Source organism: Chelonoidis abingdonii, chromosome 26, assembly GCF_003597395.2.
Source record: "Chelonoidis abingdonii isolate Lonesome George chromosome 26, CheloAbing_2.0, whole genome shotgun sequence".
In the NCBI taxonomy this organism is placed as follows: Eukaryota; Metazoa; Chordata; order Testudines; family Testudinidae; genus Chelonoidis; species Chelonoidis abingdonii.
Genome location: NC_133794.1, coordinates 6,385,078 through 6,399,376, shown reverse-complemented (window position 1 = coordinate 6,399,376; position 14,299 = coordinate 6,385,078). Strand labels below are relative to the sequence as shown.

General features: G+C 65.6%; 1 pseudogene; it reads left to right on the top strand.

Annotated features, from left to right (window-relative positions):
- LOC116832444 (complement C3-like) overlaps positions 1–12,842 on the top strand; it is a 55,967-nt pseudogene extending 43,125 nt beyond the window's left edge.
- The last annotated feature ends 1,457 nt before the right edge of the window (positions 12,843–14,299 follow it).

The following is a 14,299-nucleotide window of genomic DNA, read 5'->3' as shown; positions in this document are numbered from 1 at the left end:
TGGGTCATTCGGTCCTTTGTTCAGAGCTTCAGTTTGTAGCACAGTCCGTCCAGAGGTGAGAAGCAGGATTGAAGACAGGATGGAGATGAGGCATCAGCCTTATATAGTCTCTGCCAGGTGAAAGGACCCCTCCTTCTTACCGTGGAAAATCACAGCAGCAAGATGGAGTCTGGAGTCACATGGGCAAGTCCCATGTCCAGGCATGACTCAGTGCTTGAGAGGCGGCAGACCTGGCCCACCCACCATCTTGAAGGGCCCCAGGAAGATTAGTCATGTGGATTGGAGCCTCCCAAGGTCTATTGTCAGTTAAGTGTTTCTGGATTGGACACTTAACTTGCAAATTCCTTTGTCCAGAAGAACAGGATCCTTGTGGCACCTCGAAGTGGGCTGGCGCCCATGAAAGCTTATGCTCAAATAAATGTGTTAGTCTCTAAGGTGCCCCAAGGATCCTGTTCTTTTTGTGGGTACAGACAAACATGGCTGCTACTCTGAGACCCTTCTCAAGAAGCCGACCAAGCGCTTCACTGGGGCTACTTAGAATCAAGGCTACTTAGAATCCTTTCCGTCTGTCCCGGCGACAGGAGCTGCCCAACGGCCTGCAGAAAGCTCAGGGCTACCTGGAGAGCCGCCTCCGGAGCCTGCAGAACCCCTACAGTGTGACCATCAGCTCCTACGCCCTGGCCCTGGTGAACAGCTCCCTGGCCAATGCCGTCCTAGACAACTTCACCTCCCACAGTGAGTGCAGAGCCGGGGCGGGGCGCTGGGACCAGCGCTCGGCACCGCATGGGGTGGGGGCTGGGCGCTTGGCACCGCCCGGGGCAGGGGGCTGGGACCAGCACTTGGCACCACCCAGGACGGGGGCTGGGCGCTGGCGCTCGGCACCACACAGGGCGGGGGCTTGTGTGGGGAGGGGATAGGCTGGGGAAGTGAGGCAGAGAGGAAGGGGCTGTGCCAGACGCTGGGAGCGGGGGGCACACGTGAATGTGTACGTGCCATGTGCATGCACTAGCAGGTGACTGCACCTGTGTGTGCGTGCAGTGGGCTCTGCCCATGTGAGCTGTGTGTGTAATGCATGTGCAATGCATATGCAATGCATGTGCGATGCGTGTCTCTGTGTCCCATTGCTCCCCTGCTGACGGTAGCGCCGCTCTCCGCAGGCAGGACACACTGGCCCGTGGACCAGCACAGGGACCGCACTCTGTACAGCATCGAAGCCACGGCCTACGGCCTCCTGCAGAAGCTGACCCTCAGGCGCTTTGAGGAGACCCACCCCATCGTGCGGTGGCTGGTCGAGAGCAGGGAGTTTGGTGGGGGCTATGAGAGCACCCAGGTGAGAGCTGGCACAGGCAGGGGGCCCTGAGTGCCAGGAGGTGGGATCATGTGTGGGCCTGAGCATGGCCAGCCTCCCTCCGGCCCCACAAGGGGGTCTCTCCCACAGCTTCAGGGGCTTGGTTCCCAGCTGGGGCCGGTCGGTGCCCCCTGCCAGGATCTCGGCCTTGTCTTGCTCACGGCACACGGAGCCGGTGGATGAAAACATGGATCCGGCTGCTGGGAGGCCACCATGTGCCACGGCTTTAGTGCCCAAGAAGATGCAGGAACCCAAACCAGAAAGAGACAAAACAGGCTGCTCCCTGTGGCAGCCCAGACTGCCCAAGGCTGGCTGGCTGCCAACTGACAGCCTCCACGACCCCCCACCCTGCAAGTGAATACACCCTTCCGTGCACCGCAAGCCTGCGTCCACCATCCCCAGACTCAGTGCTGGTGCCATGGCCCTAGCAATCCCTGGGGAAGTCGAGTGGGGACGTGCTGGCCAGGGAGGTGGAGATCCCAGGCAGGGCATGCTCATGCTGCCCCTTGGGGTGGTAACGGGAGGGAGCCGGTCCCAGTGCACCCAGCCAGCAGCAAACTGGCACAGTGGGAGCAGGACCCCTCCTCCTGCCTTACCCACTGGACTGGCTGTGGAGCGTGAGGGGCTTTGGAGCAGCCGCCCACTGTGGCCGGTGCTCCCCACACACGGGGGGTCGAGCACATGCTCCGGAGCTCTGCCGAAGTGGCGTCTCAAATGCCCCGTCTGGGCAAGACCTTTCCCAGCGCAACCCCCCGCCCCCACTGCCCAGCCCCACGCGGCCCCTGCTGCCAGCCTCTGGCTCCTCCCCAGACCACAGTGATCGGCATGCAGGCCCTGGCGCAGTACCGGGCCGCCATCCCCCCCGAGAAGGTCATCGACCTGAAGGTGCGGGTCAGTGTGCCCACGCGCAAACTGACCGAGCTCTGGGACATCAAGAACAGCAACGCCTACCTGCAGCGCTCCAGCTCCAAAAAGGTGAGCCCTGCCCTCGGGCCCCGCCCCCTGTCCTTGGTCCCCGCCCCCTGGTCTCGGGCCCTGCCCCGGCATGCTGCCCCGTCCCCTGCCCTCAGACCCCGCCCCCTGCCTTCTGGCTGCACCCTGGCATGCAGCCCCACCCCCTGCCCTCGGGCGCTGCCCCCTGGTCTCGGGCCCTGCCCCGACATGCAGCCCCGCCCCCTGCCCTCAGGCCCCACCCCAGCATGCAGCCCCACCCCTTGCCCTCGGGCACTGCCCCCTGGTCTCGGGCCCTGCCCCGGCATGCAGCCCCGCCCCCTGCCCTCAGGCCCCACCCCAGCATGCAGCCCCACCCCTTGCCCTCGGGCACTGCCCCCTGGTCTCGGGCCCTGCCCTGGCATGCAGCCCCGCCCCCTGCCCTCAGGCCCCACCCCAGCATGCAGCCCCACCCCCTGCCCTCAGGCCCCACCCCACCATGCAGCCCCGCCCCTGCCCTCGGGCCCTGCCCGCTGCCCTCAGTCTCCACCCACTTCCCCTGGGCCCCACCCCATCATGCAGCCCCGCCCCCTGCCATCAATCTCTGATTCCTCCCATAAGGTCCTGCCCTCAGACCCTGCCCCTAGCATGCAGCCCCACCCCCTGCCCTCAATCTCTACCCCCTCCCCTGGGGTCCCACCCCCTCCCCTCAGGTCCCACCCCCTGTCCTCCAGCTGCACCCCAGCATGCAGACCCACCGTACCCTTGGGCCACATCCCCTGCCCTCAGCCCTGCCTCGGGCCCCGCCTCCACCCTGGGCCCCACCTCCTGGCATGCAGCCACGCCCATGGCACAAAGCCACACCCCCTGGGGACACACCTGGCATGCAGGGCTCGGAGACTGGAGCACAGCTCCCACGAGGGACCCTGCGCTCCGTGGCCAGGGCAGGGCGGCTGCTGGCTCTGGGGTGCTGCACAGCCCGGCACCTCCTCAGCACCTCTCACCCTTTCCTCTGCAGTTCTACGCCCACGAAGCTTTGAACATCACTGCCAGCGGGACGGGCACCGGCACAGTGACAGTGAGTGATGCCTGGGCCGGGGCGATCACCCACAGTCCAACCCAGCCCTGCACCCCCTGGGGAACATGGGTACCGGGGCTCTGCCCATCAGTGGGCTAGACTAGAGAGGGCCAGGGGCCAGGACTCCTGGGTTCTCTCTCTGGCTCTGGGAGGGGAGTGGGGACTAGTGGTTAGAGCAGGGGGGCTGGGAGCCAGGACTCCTGAGTTCTCTTCCCAGCTCTGGGAGGGGAGTGGGGTCTGGTGGTTAGAGCGGGGGCTGGGAGCCAGGACTCCTGGGCTCTCTCCCTGGCTCTTAATGGGGAGTGGGGTTTAGTGATTAGAGTGGGTCTGGGGAAGGGCTGGGAGCCAGGACTCCTGGGTTCTCTCCCCAACTCGGGGAGGGGAGTGGGGGTTGGTGGGTTAGACCAAAGGGGGCTGGGAACCAGGACTCCTGGGTTCTCTCCCCAGCTCTTAATGGGGAGTGGGGTTTAGTGGTTAGGGCAGGGGAGGGGCTGGGAGCCAGGACTCCTGGGTTCTCTCCCCAGCTTTTAATAGAGAGTGGTGTTTAGTGGTTAGAGTGTGGGGGGGCGCTGGGAGCCAGGACTCCTGGGTTCTGCTCCTGATGCCGGCCCCACCTTGCTGTGCCACAGCGAAGGGGAGGGATGTGTCTTGCCCACGGGCCGGCTGGTGGGGGTGACCCACTCAGCGCACGCTCTCGGCTTCATTCCCAGCTCCTGACCATGTACCACACGCTGCCGCCGACCCGCGAACACGAGTGCCAGGCCTTCTGGCTGGCGGTGACCGTGGAGGAGGTGCCCGAAGGTACGGCGGGGCGGTCATCTGCTCCCCTAGGAGCCAGTCCATGTCCCCGAGCCCTGGGCTGGCAGAAACGGGGCTTTCAGCCTGATGGGAGGAGACGCGCCCGGGGGCCCAGCCTCATAGCTGGGCCCTGCCCTAATCATGCCCTTTGGCTTCACAGACAAGAAGAAGCAGGACGACATCAACACCTTCCAGCTCCGGCTCCAGGCCCGGTAACGACCCGGCCCCGGCTAGGGCAGAACCGGGTGCCAGGCTGGGCTCTGTAACGTGTGGGGCGGGGGGCTTGGTCTAGGGTACGGTGCTGGCGGGCCGGTGCCTTCATGCCTCCCACTGCCTTGCAGGGCTGGGAATCAGCACCAGCTGCCCCCCGCGGAGACTCTGCCCCACCGTGGATCCAGCCCCCTGGGTCCCTCCACTCCGCTTCACAGCCCTGTACAAAGAACATGGAGCAGAGCAAGGCAGGATGTGTCCCATGGGGCCTGCTCTGACAGCCCTGCCCCTTGCCTGAGCCCCATGGCCCCTGTGCCCCATGGCTCCTGCCCTGACAGCCCTGCCCCTTCCCTGTGCCCCATGGGGACTGTCCCCTGTGCCCCATGGCCCCTGCCCTGACAGCCCTGCCCCCTCCCTGTGCCCCATGGGGCCAGCCCCCTGTGCCCCGTGGCCCCTGCCCTGACAGCCCTGCCCCTTCCCTGTGCCCCATGAGGCCTGCCCCCTGAGCCTCATGGCCCCTGGCCTGACAGCCCTGCTCCTTCCCTGTGTCCCATGGGGCCTGTCCCCTGAGCCCCATGGCCCTGCCCCTGCCCGTATGTGCGAGCTGAAGGCAGCGTTCTGGTCCGTAGGTCCCTGGGGCTGCGGGATGCCACAATGACCATCATCGACATCTCCTTGCTGACGGGCTTCGAGCCCAACCTGGGTGATCTCAAGCAGGTGACGGGGTAACAGGCCGGCCCGAGGCTTCAGGCCCCATGGCCAGAGGGTTGCTGATCTCGGGCCTGACGCTCTGTGGGGCTGCCATGGGGCTCAGCCAGGCCAGACCCACCCATGGGGAGCCAGCATGCGGCTGTGATCTCTGCCCCTCGTCGGCCCCGCGTGTGGCCCTGTTAGCCCCGAGGGTCAGAGCCCGGGTCCCTGCAAGGGAGGAGGTGGAGATAGGGGCACCCCAGGGAATGGACCTGCTGCCAGGCTCCTGCGAGCTGGGGGCAGCTTGGGGAGTGCTGCTGGCTGGACGGGGCAGGGCAGCCCCAGAGCTCCAGCTCAGCGGTGTCTGCCTGGCCCCACAGCTCACCAACAGTGTGGAGCAGTACATCTTCCTCTTCGAGAGCAAAGGCACCATCAGCAACAACTCCGTCATCCTCTACTTCAACCAGGTGAGGGGCCAGCCCGGCCCGCCAGCCTGTCCCCACCCCTCTGCCCCACCCCTCTGCCCCCAGGGACCCTGTCCCCTCCACCCCAGTGGGACTGTGCCCCTCCCCTCTCACCGTGGGACCCTACCCCACAAATCTGCTGCTCCCTGAGATGCTCCTCCCAAGGCCTCTCACTGCACAGCCCCAAGTGACTGGGGCTGTGGGGACCCTGAGGGCTGTATTGAGGGGATATCAGCCCCCCAGCCTGACAGGCCCAGCCCCATCAGCAGGGGTCAGCTGAGCAAAGCAGGGGGCCCTGGAGCTGCCCCAAGGTTGACCCCTGGAGTCGTGCCGACGCCGCAGCCCCACTGGGCCCATGGGCTCTCCCCGGCCGGTGCTGAGCCCTCGGAGCGGGCACCGAGACACGGACAGAACGGGTCTGGCCTGGCACTGGGGGTTCAGAGCCCAGCACCCGCTGACGCTCAGCAAGGCTGCGAGGAGTCATAGGGGCCTGGGTCTGTCCGTGGGGGCGCATGCAGAGTTCTGTCCGTGACACCACCACACGCTGGGGCAGCCTGGGGCACACGGGGCAGATTATCCCCCAGTGGCTGCTGCAGGGTGTTCTGTGGCCAGCCGGGAGGCCAGGCTGGATGGGCCCAGGGCTGAGCCAGCTGTTCTGTTCCCGGGCGCTGCAGATTTCCAATCAGACGGACACGGAAGTTGGGTTCCGGATTCACCAGCGTGCGCAGCTGGGGATGCTGCAGCCAGCTGTGGTCTCCATCTACGAGTATTACGAGCCTGGTGAGCGTCTCCTTAGGGCTCTGGGCAGGGGCGCCGCGGGCACCGGCTCTGCCTTTCCAGGGGGCTGCGGCACAAGCATCGGCACCTTCCAGTGAGCTGGAGCCACGTTTCCACATCTGGGAGCTCCATGCGGAGGGAGACGGCCAGGGCGGGGGGGTGCAGCCCCGCTCGTGTGGATGCAGAGCCCCCACTGCAGAGGCACTTGCCCCGATACCTGTCAAGGGAAGGAGCTGATACCGGTGCATGGGGCCAGGTGCTGGCCATGGCTCTGCACTCCGTGCACTTCCTCGGTGCCACCGGCGGGTGGCGGGCGGGCGGACGGGAATCGGGGTGAACCGGGCCCCATGCAGAGCAGCCCGTGACGACCAGTGCCACTCGGAGGCCAGGTGCTGCTGCTGGCATCCCCGGTAGCTGCCCATGGGAAGCTCTGGGGGGAGGGAGGGGACACGGGCTCGGGGCCCGTAGCTGGCGTAGGAATCTGCCCCTGGGAATTGCAACGGGGGCTGCAGGGCAGCTTTGCAAACCAGCCTGTCGTTCAGGTGCCCGCCGGGGTGAATCCGGCCCCGATCATGGGCCCGAGTGCGGGAGGTGAGATTGATGGGCCGGGTTTGCTGTGAGGATCCCCTCCCTGCTCACCCGGGCTGGCGTTATGGTGGGGGGTCTCCGGCTGCTCCCTGCTCAGGGGGAGCCCAAGGGGGCACTGCGTGGGTCAAAGCCAGTGCCACGCCCTGCCTTGGACCCAGGTGGAGCAGCTGTGCACAGGCTGGGCGGATGGGGGGCCTGTGGCTGCAGGAGCGGGTGCGAGGGGAGGATGGCCCGGGAAAGGGGTCTGGTTCCAGGCTGGAGCGAGAGCAAATGGAGTCAAACTCCTCTCCCCAGGCCTCAGCCAGCCCAGAGAGCTGCGCCGACCCCGGTGGGTTGGCTGAGGGGCTGGTGCGGCGCTGGGGGGCGTGGGGGCCTGTGCCCTAAGGAATGGACAGACGTGGAGCAGCTGGGGGGTGGGGGGCAGGCTCCAGTGGCAGGAGCTGCCCCTTGGCAGCCAGCCTGGGCAGAACACGGCCTCTGGGTCTCTTCCCCTCGCAGCCCGGAGATGCAGCCGCTTCTACAACGTGCCGAATGAGAGCGGGCTGCTGAGGAAGATCTGCCAGGAGGAGGTGTGCAAATGCGCCGAAGGTAAAGCTGCACCTGCGCCCGGCTCTGTGGCGTCGCCTGCTCCTCTCGCTGCCCAGCCTGGGGCGACCCGCTCCGCATGGCACAGCCGCCCTGGCAGGGGGATGCTAGGGACAGGCCACGGCGCCCGGATCAGCGTGACAGTCACCCGCCAGCGAGCACTGGCCTGGCTGCTTCCCCAAGGAGTTACCGCTGCCGGGCCCTGGGCCGGGCTCATTATCCGCTGCTGGGCCCCAGGCCGGGCTCATTATCCGCTGCCGGGCCCCGTCCCCGGCTCGTTCTCCGCTGCCGGGCCCCGTCCCCGGCTCGTTCTCTGCTGCCGGGCCTCGTCCCCGGCTCGTTCCCCGCTGCTGGGCTCATTCCCCGCTGCTGGGCTCGTTATCTGCTGCCAGGCCCCATGCATGGCAGAGAATTCTCTGGGGCTAACGCTCGCTCGTGACTACGCCCTGGTCAGAGCAGTGCCTGGAAACGCCCTGGCTCAGCCCCACCCTGAGCTCCAGGTCCCTGCGGTGTCTGTTGGGCTTCGCACCAAGACCGTGAGCCCCCATGGGAACTGGATCGCTCTGACCACGTTCCTGTGAGCTACTGGACAGGCCGGGACCTCCGCAGACGTGCAGCCCGGCCAGCCGGGGCCTCTGACCTCTCCCCTTTCCATGCACTCAGACAATTGCCTTCAGATGACCCTTCCCCGCAGCCTGTCGGAGGACCAGCTCTACGACAAAGCCTGTGACACGGGCGTGGACTACGGTAAGCCCAGCTGGGCTCTGGGGAGGGCAGGAGGGCTCCCAGGGGGCTGGGAGTGCTCGGCTGTGTTACCCTGGCTGAGTTACCACAGGACTCTCTGCTGCTCTTACCCTGCAGCATGTTTCCCAGTTGTCACGGACTCCCAGGACTCGGGCTCTCTCCTGGCTCCATACGGTCCCTGGGGGGAACCCCCTTTGGGGTGACAGCCCTTCTTGGGGGTCCACCTCTCGGGGTCAGGCCCCTCCACCTCCTGGAGCCGCCCCTCTCTAAGCCTCAGCACGTCTGTCTCTGCCGTGGGCCCCCCCAGGGAGTCCCCTCGCTCTGCACCCTGGAGCCTGCACCCCCCAAAGGGGACTCCCCCCCCACCCCGCCCTGTTCTCTAGCCTGGAGCGACTCTCAGCCAGCGTAACACAGGAGGATTATTGAGCATTGACACAGCACAGGAAACTCTCCGTCCTCAGGCCTGGCTTCCCTCAGCCCAGCACATCCCAGTCCCCCTGCAGTCAGGGGGGCTCTTCCTGCCCCCCCTCCAGCCCCGAGCACCCCGCTTCCCAGCTGGGCCTTTGATACCAGGGGCAGCTCTAGGAATTTTGTCACCCCAAGCACGGCAGGCAGGCTGCCTTTGGCGGCTTGCCTGGGGGAGGTCCGAAGCTGCGGGACCAGCAGACCCTCCACAGGCAAGCCGCTGAAGACAGCCTGCCTGCCACCCTCGCAGCGCCTGCAGAGCGCCCCCCACAGCTTGCCGCCCCAAGCACGCGCTTGGCGTGCTGGGGCCTGGAGCCGCCCCTGCCCGGCCCCAAGCCCCGCCTCTGTCCATTGTCTTCTCTCCAGGGAAACAGGGTCGCCTGGGCCTCCTCTCATCCCCTCTGGCTGGAACCAGCTGGTCCGGTCACCGAGGTCCTCTCCTCCCAGCCCATTGTCCTCCCACTGGCCAGAACCGGCTGTGACTCCCAAGCTGGGATGGGCTTCCTGGTGACCAGGTCACCGCTCGCTAGCGTCCCTCATCTCCAGGCAGCTGTCTGGGATCCCGGCTGCTAGGCGAGGTCACACTTGGTCCCCTGCACCAACAAACTCCTTTTCCCACCCCCTCGTGACACATGCAGCACACAGGGAAACTGAGGCGTACACAGTAAGAAAATCCCCCATTCGTCACACCTGACCAGGCGCCGGCCAATGATGTCGAAAGGCAGCGATTCCGAACCAGCCAGTGTCACGTTCTGTCAGTAGCCTGTGGAACCCACTGCCACAGGATGGGACGGGGCCAGGGCTCAGCGAAGGGCACAGGGTGACCAGACATTCAGTGGAGAGCAGGAGCGGGCAGGGCTTGTAGAGTTACTGCAAACAGAGCTTGGGAGGGGGAGAAAACCTGCTTCCGGCTTAAACCAACCTCTGACGACTCAGGGGCAGGACAAGACCATCCTGGAGCAGCTTGTCCTCCTGCCCTGGGAGCATCGTTCCCATTCCTGGAGCAGCTGGTGCTGGGCCCAGGACACCAGGCTTGGGTCAGAACCCACCTGCTGGCTCCCAGCCCGTGTGGTCTCCAATATCCTGCCCCCTTTCCTTCAGCCCCCTCGTAGCCCGGCTGAACAGCCCCTCTGTGCCAGGCCCAGCTGGGGCAAGGCGCCTCCCGGGGCCACCCTGCTCCTTTCCCACTCAGCCCTGTAGTGTGAGGTGGAAACGCTCCCACATGCCTCCTGAATCCTCTCCTCGTGGCAGGGTGGGAGGCGGTTCCGGGGCCGGGACCAGGGCCATACATGGACGTAACAGACCCTGGAGACAAGCAGGGGGTCCCTGCAGCGGGAGGTGCTGGCTCCACCGCTTGCCACCTAGGCACGTGGGGTGCAGGGCCCCTGGGACACGGGCTCACCGCTGGTTCCCCTCCTCTGCCTCAGTCTACAAGGTGCAGCTGGAGCAGCGGGAGCCACACAACAGCACCATCTATTACAGCATGAAGGTCCTGGACGTCATCAAGTCTGGTGAGCTGCGCTGAGGCAGCGCTGCCGTCCCGGGCAGGCTGGGCTGCGAGCGGAGACTCCGAGGGACCACGGCGGGTGGGGGGCTCCCCTCTGTCAGTGCTGGCCCCACTGTGGTGCTGGGACCTGTGCTGCAGGAAATGGGGGGCTTGGCAGGGGACACTGGGCTGCAGGGGGTGGGCAGGGGCTCGGCAGGGGATGATGCAGGAAATGGGGGGCTCAGCAGGGGGTGCTGGAGGGAGCGGGCAGCGGCTCAGTGTCACGGAGTCCCCGGCGATGCTCTGGAACTGCTCCCCACAAAGCCAGGCAGGACTTTGGGGAGCCTCCTCTCCCGTGGAGCAGTCAGCATATGCCCCTCCCACAGTGAGTCTGCCCAGGCGGGTCCTGGGGGGGCCACAGGGTCCTGCACCCCCACTTCACAGTCAGACTTGACTCTCAGCCAGCCAGTAACACAGAGGTTTATTTAGATGACAGGAACACAGTCCAAAACAGGTCTTGCCAGTACAGACAACAGGACCCCCCTTAGTTAGGTCCATCTGGGACCCCAGGGAGGCCATCACCCTGCTGGGAGGCCAGAGCCTCCTCGGGGCTCCCCTCCATTTTCCAGCCAGCTTCCAAAAGACTACCAAACCCCCTCCAGCCCCTCCTCTCTGGCTGTGTCTCTTTCCTGGGCCAGGAGGTCGTCTGATCTCTTTGTTCTCCCACACCTTTCGCATCCCCTGGCAGGGGGGAAGGGCCTGGCCACTAGTTCCCAAGAGACAGAGTGTCGGCCAGAAACTGAGGCCCCCCCCACAGTATTCAGAGGAAACATGAAGAACAGCCCCACTTCGTCACACTCAGTATGGGGCACTCTCCCCTCAGTCAGTGCTGGGCCCAGTGCGGCACTAGGGGACGCTGTGCTGCTCAAACTTCTTTCAGATTCAAAGTCAAATTGGGGGGCCCTGGCCCCCATGGAAACCTGCTGTGAGTCTTTGCAGGGCTAGTGGGGATCCCTGGCCTGGCCACACCCCTCAGGGCTAGTGGGGATCCCCGGACTGGCCGCACCCCTCAGGGTACTTACACTCCACACACACCCTGACACTCCCTGGCAGTGTCATTGGGTTTCATTCTGCCAATTCCTCCCCTGCCCTGCTGCAGTGGGGGGCTGGGAGCGGTCGGCAACTGGGGGGATAGGGGTCTGTCACAGAGTTTGGGGAGTCAGAGCCCTGCACCTCCGGCTCCTGTGATTCACCAGGACTCTCAGCCAGCCAATAACACAGGTTTATTCAGACAACAGGATCACAGTCCAGGACAGGTTTTCCAGGCACAGACAACAGGATCTGCCCCAATTACATCCATCTTGGGGTCCCAGGGGCACCATAGACCCACTGGGGGGTCACAGCCCCATCTGAGCTCCCCTCTATTCCCCAGCCCGTTCCTGAAACTCTCCCTCCCCAGTGTCTCCTCCCCCAGCCTTTATTCAGCTTCCCAGGCAGAGGTGTCACCTGGCCTCTACCCCCTTCCTGGGTTCTCACCTTACCTGCTCAGGTATCTTCCCTCCAGCCAGTCTCCCATCCCCCAGTGCAGCTCGTCCTCCCAGGCCAACACCCCCCACAGTAAGAACAGTCCCAGTTCATCACAGGGGCACTCGTGGGCACAGGTCCCTCAGGGATGCCAGGAGCTCTTGCCACTGCTCTGAGCTGTTTCCGGCCAGGAAGCGGATGCCCAGGGGGAAGGCGGTGCAGAGGGTGCCTTTGCCTTACTGTGGGCAGCGCCCCGCTGGCAGGGAGGTGCCCCCCGCTAGCCTGATCCACGGTCTGTTCCCCCAGGGACAGACGCGGACGCAAGCGGGAACGTGAGGAGATTTGTCTCCCACGCGACCTGCGAGGCCGCCCTGGGCCTGCGAGAGCAGGAAAGATACCTGGTGATGGGCCGGACGCGGGATCTCTGGCTGTCCAAAGACAGGTGAGTCCCCTCCCTGGGGCTGGCGCGCACCGGAGCGGGCTGGCCAGGGGCTGGGCCATGGCCCAGCTGGGGGGTGCCTGTTCCCTGCTGTGCCCGGCCGAGCAGGAGGCCATTGTGGGGGCAGCGCTGGTCAGAGCTGAGGAGCCCAAAGGCAGCCGTACGGGGCTGATCCGCTGGGGACGACTGGCCACGTGAAGCTGGGGGCCTGGAGCTCGGCTCTGGAGGGGCCCCGACTTCATGTGCTGGAGCACCGGCACGTATCCAGCTCTGCGTACCTGGGGTCCCGTGGGGCCAATGGGGAGCTGAGCACTCGGCCCACTCCAGGCTGGGCCCAGCTGACCCTGCGCCCTCGGCCAGAACAGGCTCAAAGCAGCCTGGCCCCTGCCCCCGGCTGAGAGTCCCTGGTCTCTCGGCTGGTCCATACACCAGGCCAGGACCGGGGCGTATGGGCCACTTCCTGTGTTGTGTACCCCCGGCACTGACAGGTGCCTTCTCCCTTCCTTGGAACCAGCTACACCTACGTCCTGGGCAAGACAAGCTTCATCGTGCCCTGGCTGAGGCCGGAGGAAGCCGAAACCGACAGGAGAAAGAAAACGTTTCTGCAAACCCTGGACAACTTCGCCCACTTTGTGGGCTGCGACACCTAGATCCTGCAGGACCCCCCCATTCCCCATCCCCACTGCCATGGTCCCTGCCGGACCACCCCAACCCCATTCCCCATCCCTACTGCCATGATCCCTGCCAGACCCCCCATCCCCATCCCCACTGCCATGGTCCCTGCCAGACCCCCTGCAACCCCATTCACCATCCCCACTGCCATGGTCCCTGCCGGACCCCCCCAACCCCATTCCCCATCCCCACTGCCATGGTCCCTGCCAGACCCCCCCCAACCCCAACCCCATCCCCACTGCCATGGTCCCTGCTGGGCTCTCCCTTCCCCCAACTGTTCCTGCAGGACACCACCACCCCAATTCCCTCTGCCGTGGAGCCCCCCCCCGACTCTCCTCACCTATGCGGTTGCAAGGTGCTTGCTCTGAGAAAATGGAATAAATGCCCGACCCGCCAGCCACCAGGCTCCCTCGTGCTGTGTTCCCCCTGCAAGGAGCCATCACGCCGTCAGACCAAGCCCTGGGGTTTCCAAACAGCCGCCCCCATCCAGCCCCTGCTGAAGGCAACGGCCAAACAGCTGCTGGCTTCGGGGGCCCAGCCAGGCTCAACACGTCCAGCGCCCTAGAACCCTGGGCCCCATAGACCTGCCCAGCCCCACAGACCTGCCTGGCCTGGACCCCTGAGAACCAGAGACCTGCCCGGGCCCTAGAGAGCCCCCACCCCAGAGACCTGCCCGGGCCCCAGAGAACCACCCCGCCAGAGACCTGCCTGGGCCTGGGCCCCAGAGACCTGCCTGGGCCCCAGAGACCTGCCTGGGCCCAGGCCCCAGAGAACCCCCACCCCAGAGACCTGCCCGGGCCCCAGAGAACCCCTGCCCCAGAGACCCCCGGACTCCAGAGACCTGCCTGGGCCCGTCTGTCTCCAGCCCTTCCCGGCCAGAAGGGACGGTTCGGGTCACCCAGTCGGCCCCCTGCCTAGCACCGGCCAGAGAGCCGCCCCCAGGATCCCCTTCAGCCCCAGCTCCTCTGGGTGCAGAGGCACATTCTCCCCCTGCTACTGAACAGGGAGGTGGGGCCCTTCAGAGTGAGGCCTGGGGCCCTCCTAGGGGGTTGCCTTGATTGAGTCCCTTCCCCTCCCTGGGCCTCAGTTTCCCCTCCTACCTAGTGTGACTGTGAGCTCTTTGGGGGCAGGGACTGTCTGTCTGCAGCTGTCACGGAGTCCCCGGGCGATGCTCTGGAACTGCTCCCCACCAAGCCAGTCAGGACTTTGGGGAGCCTCCTCTCCCTTGGAGCAGACTTGTTCAGGGCAAGAAGCTCACACGTCTTCACCTCCCGGGTCTCTCCTTGGAGCATTCAGCATCCTCTGCCCCTCTGTGGGCTTCCACAGCGAGCCCACCCAGGCGGTCCTGGGGAAGCCACAGGTTCTGCACCCCCACTTTGCAGTCAGACGTGACTCTTAGCCAGAAAACAGAGGTTATTCGATGACAGGAACAGGGCTAAAACAGAGCTTGTAGATACAGCGAACCAGACCCCTCGGCCGGGTCCATTCTGGGGGGCAGTGA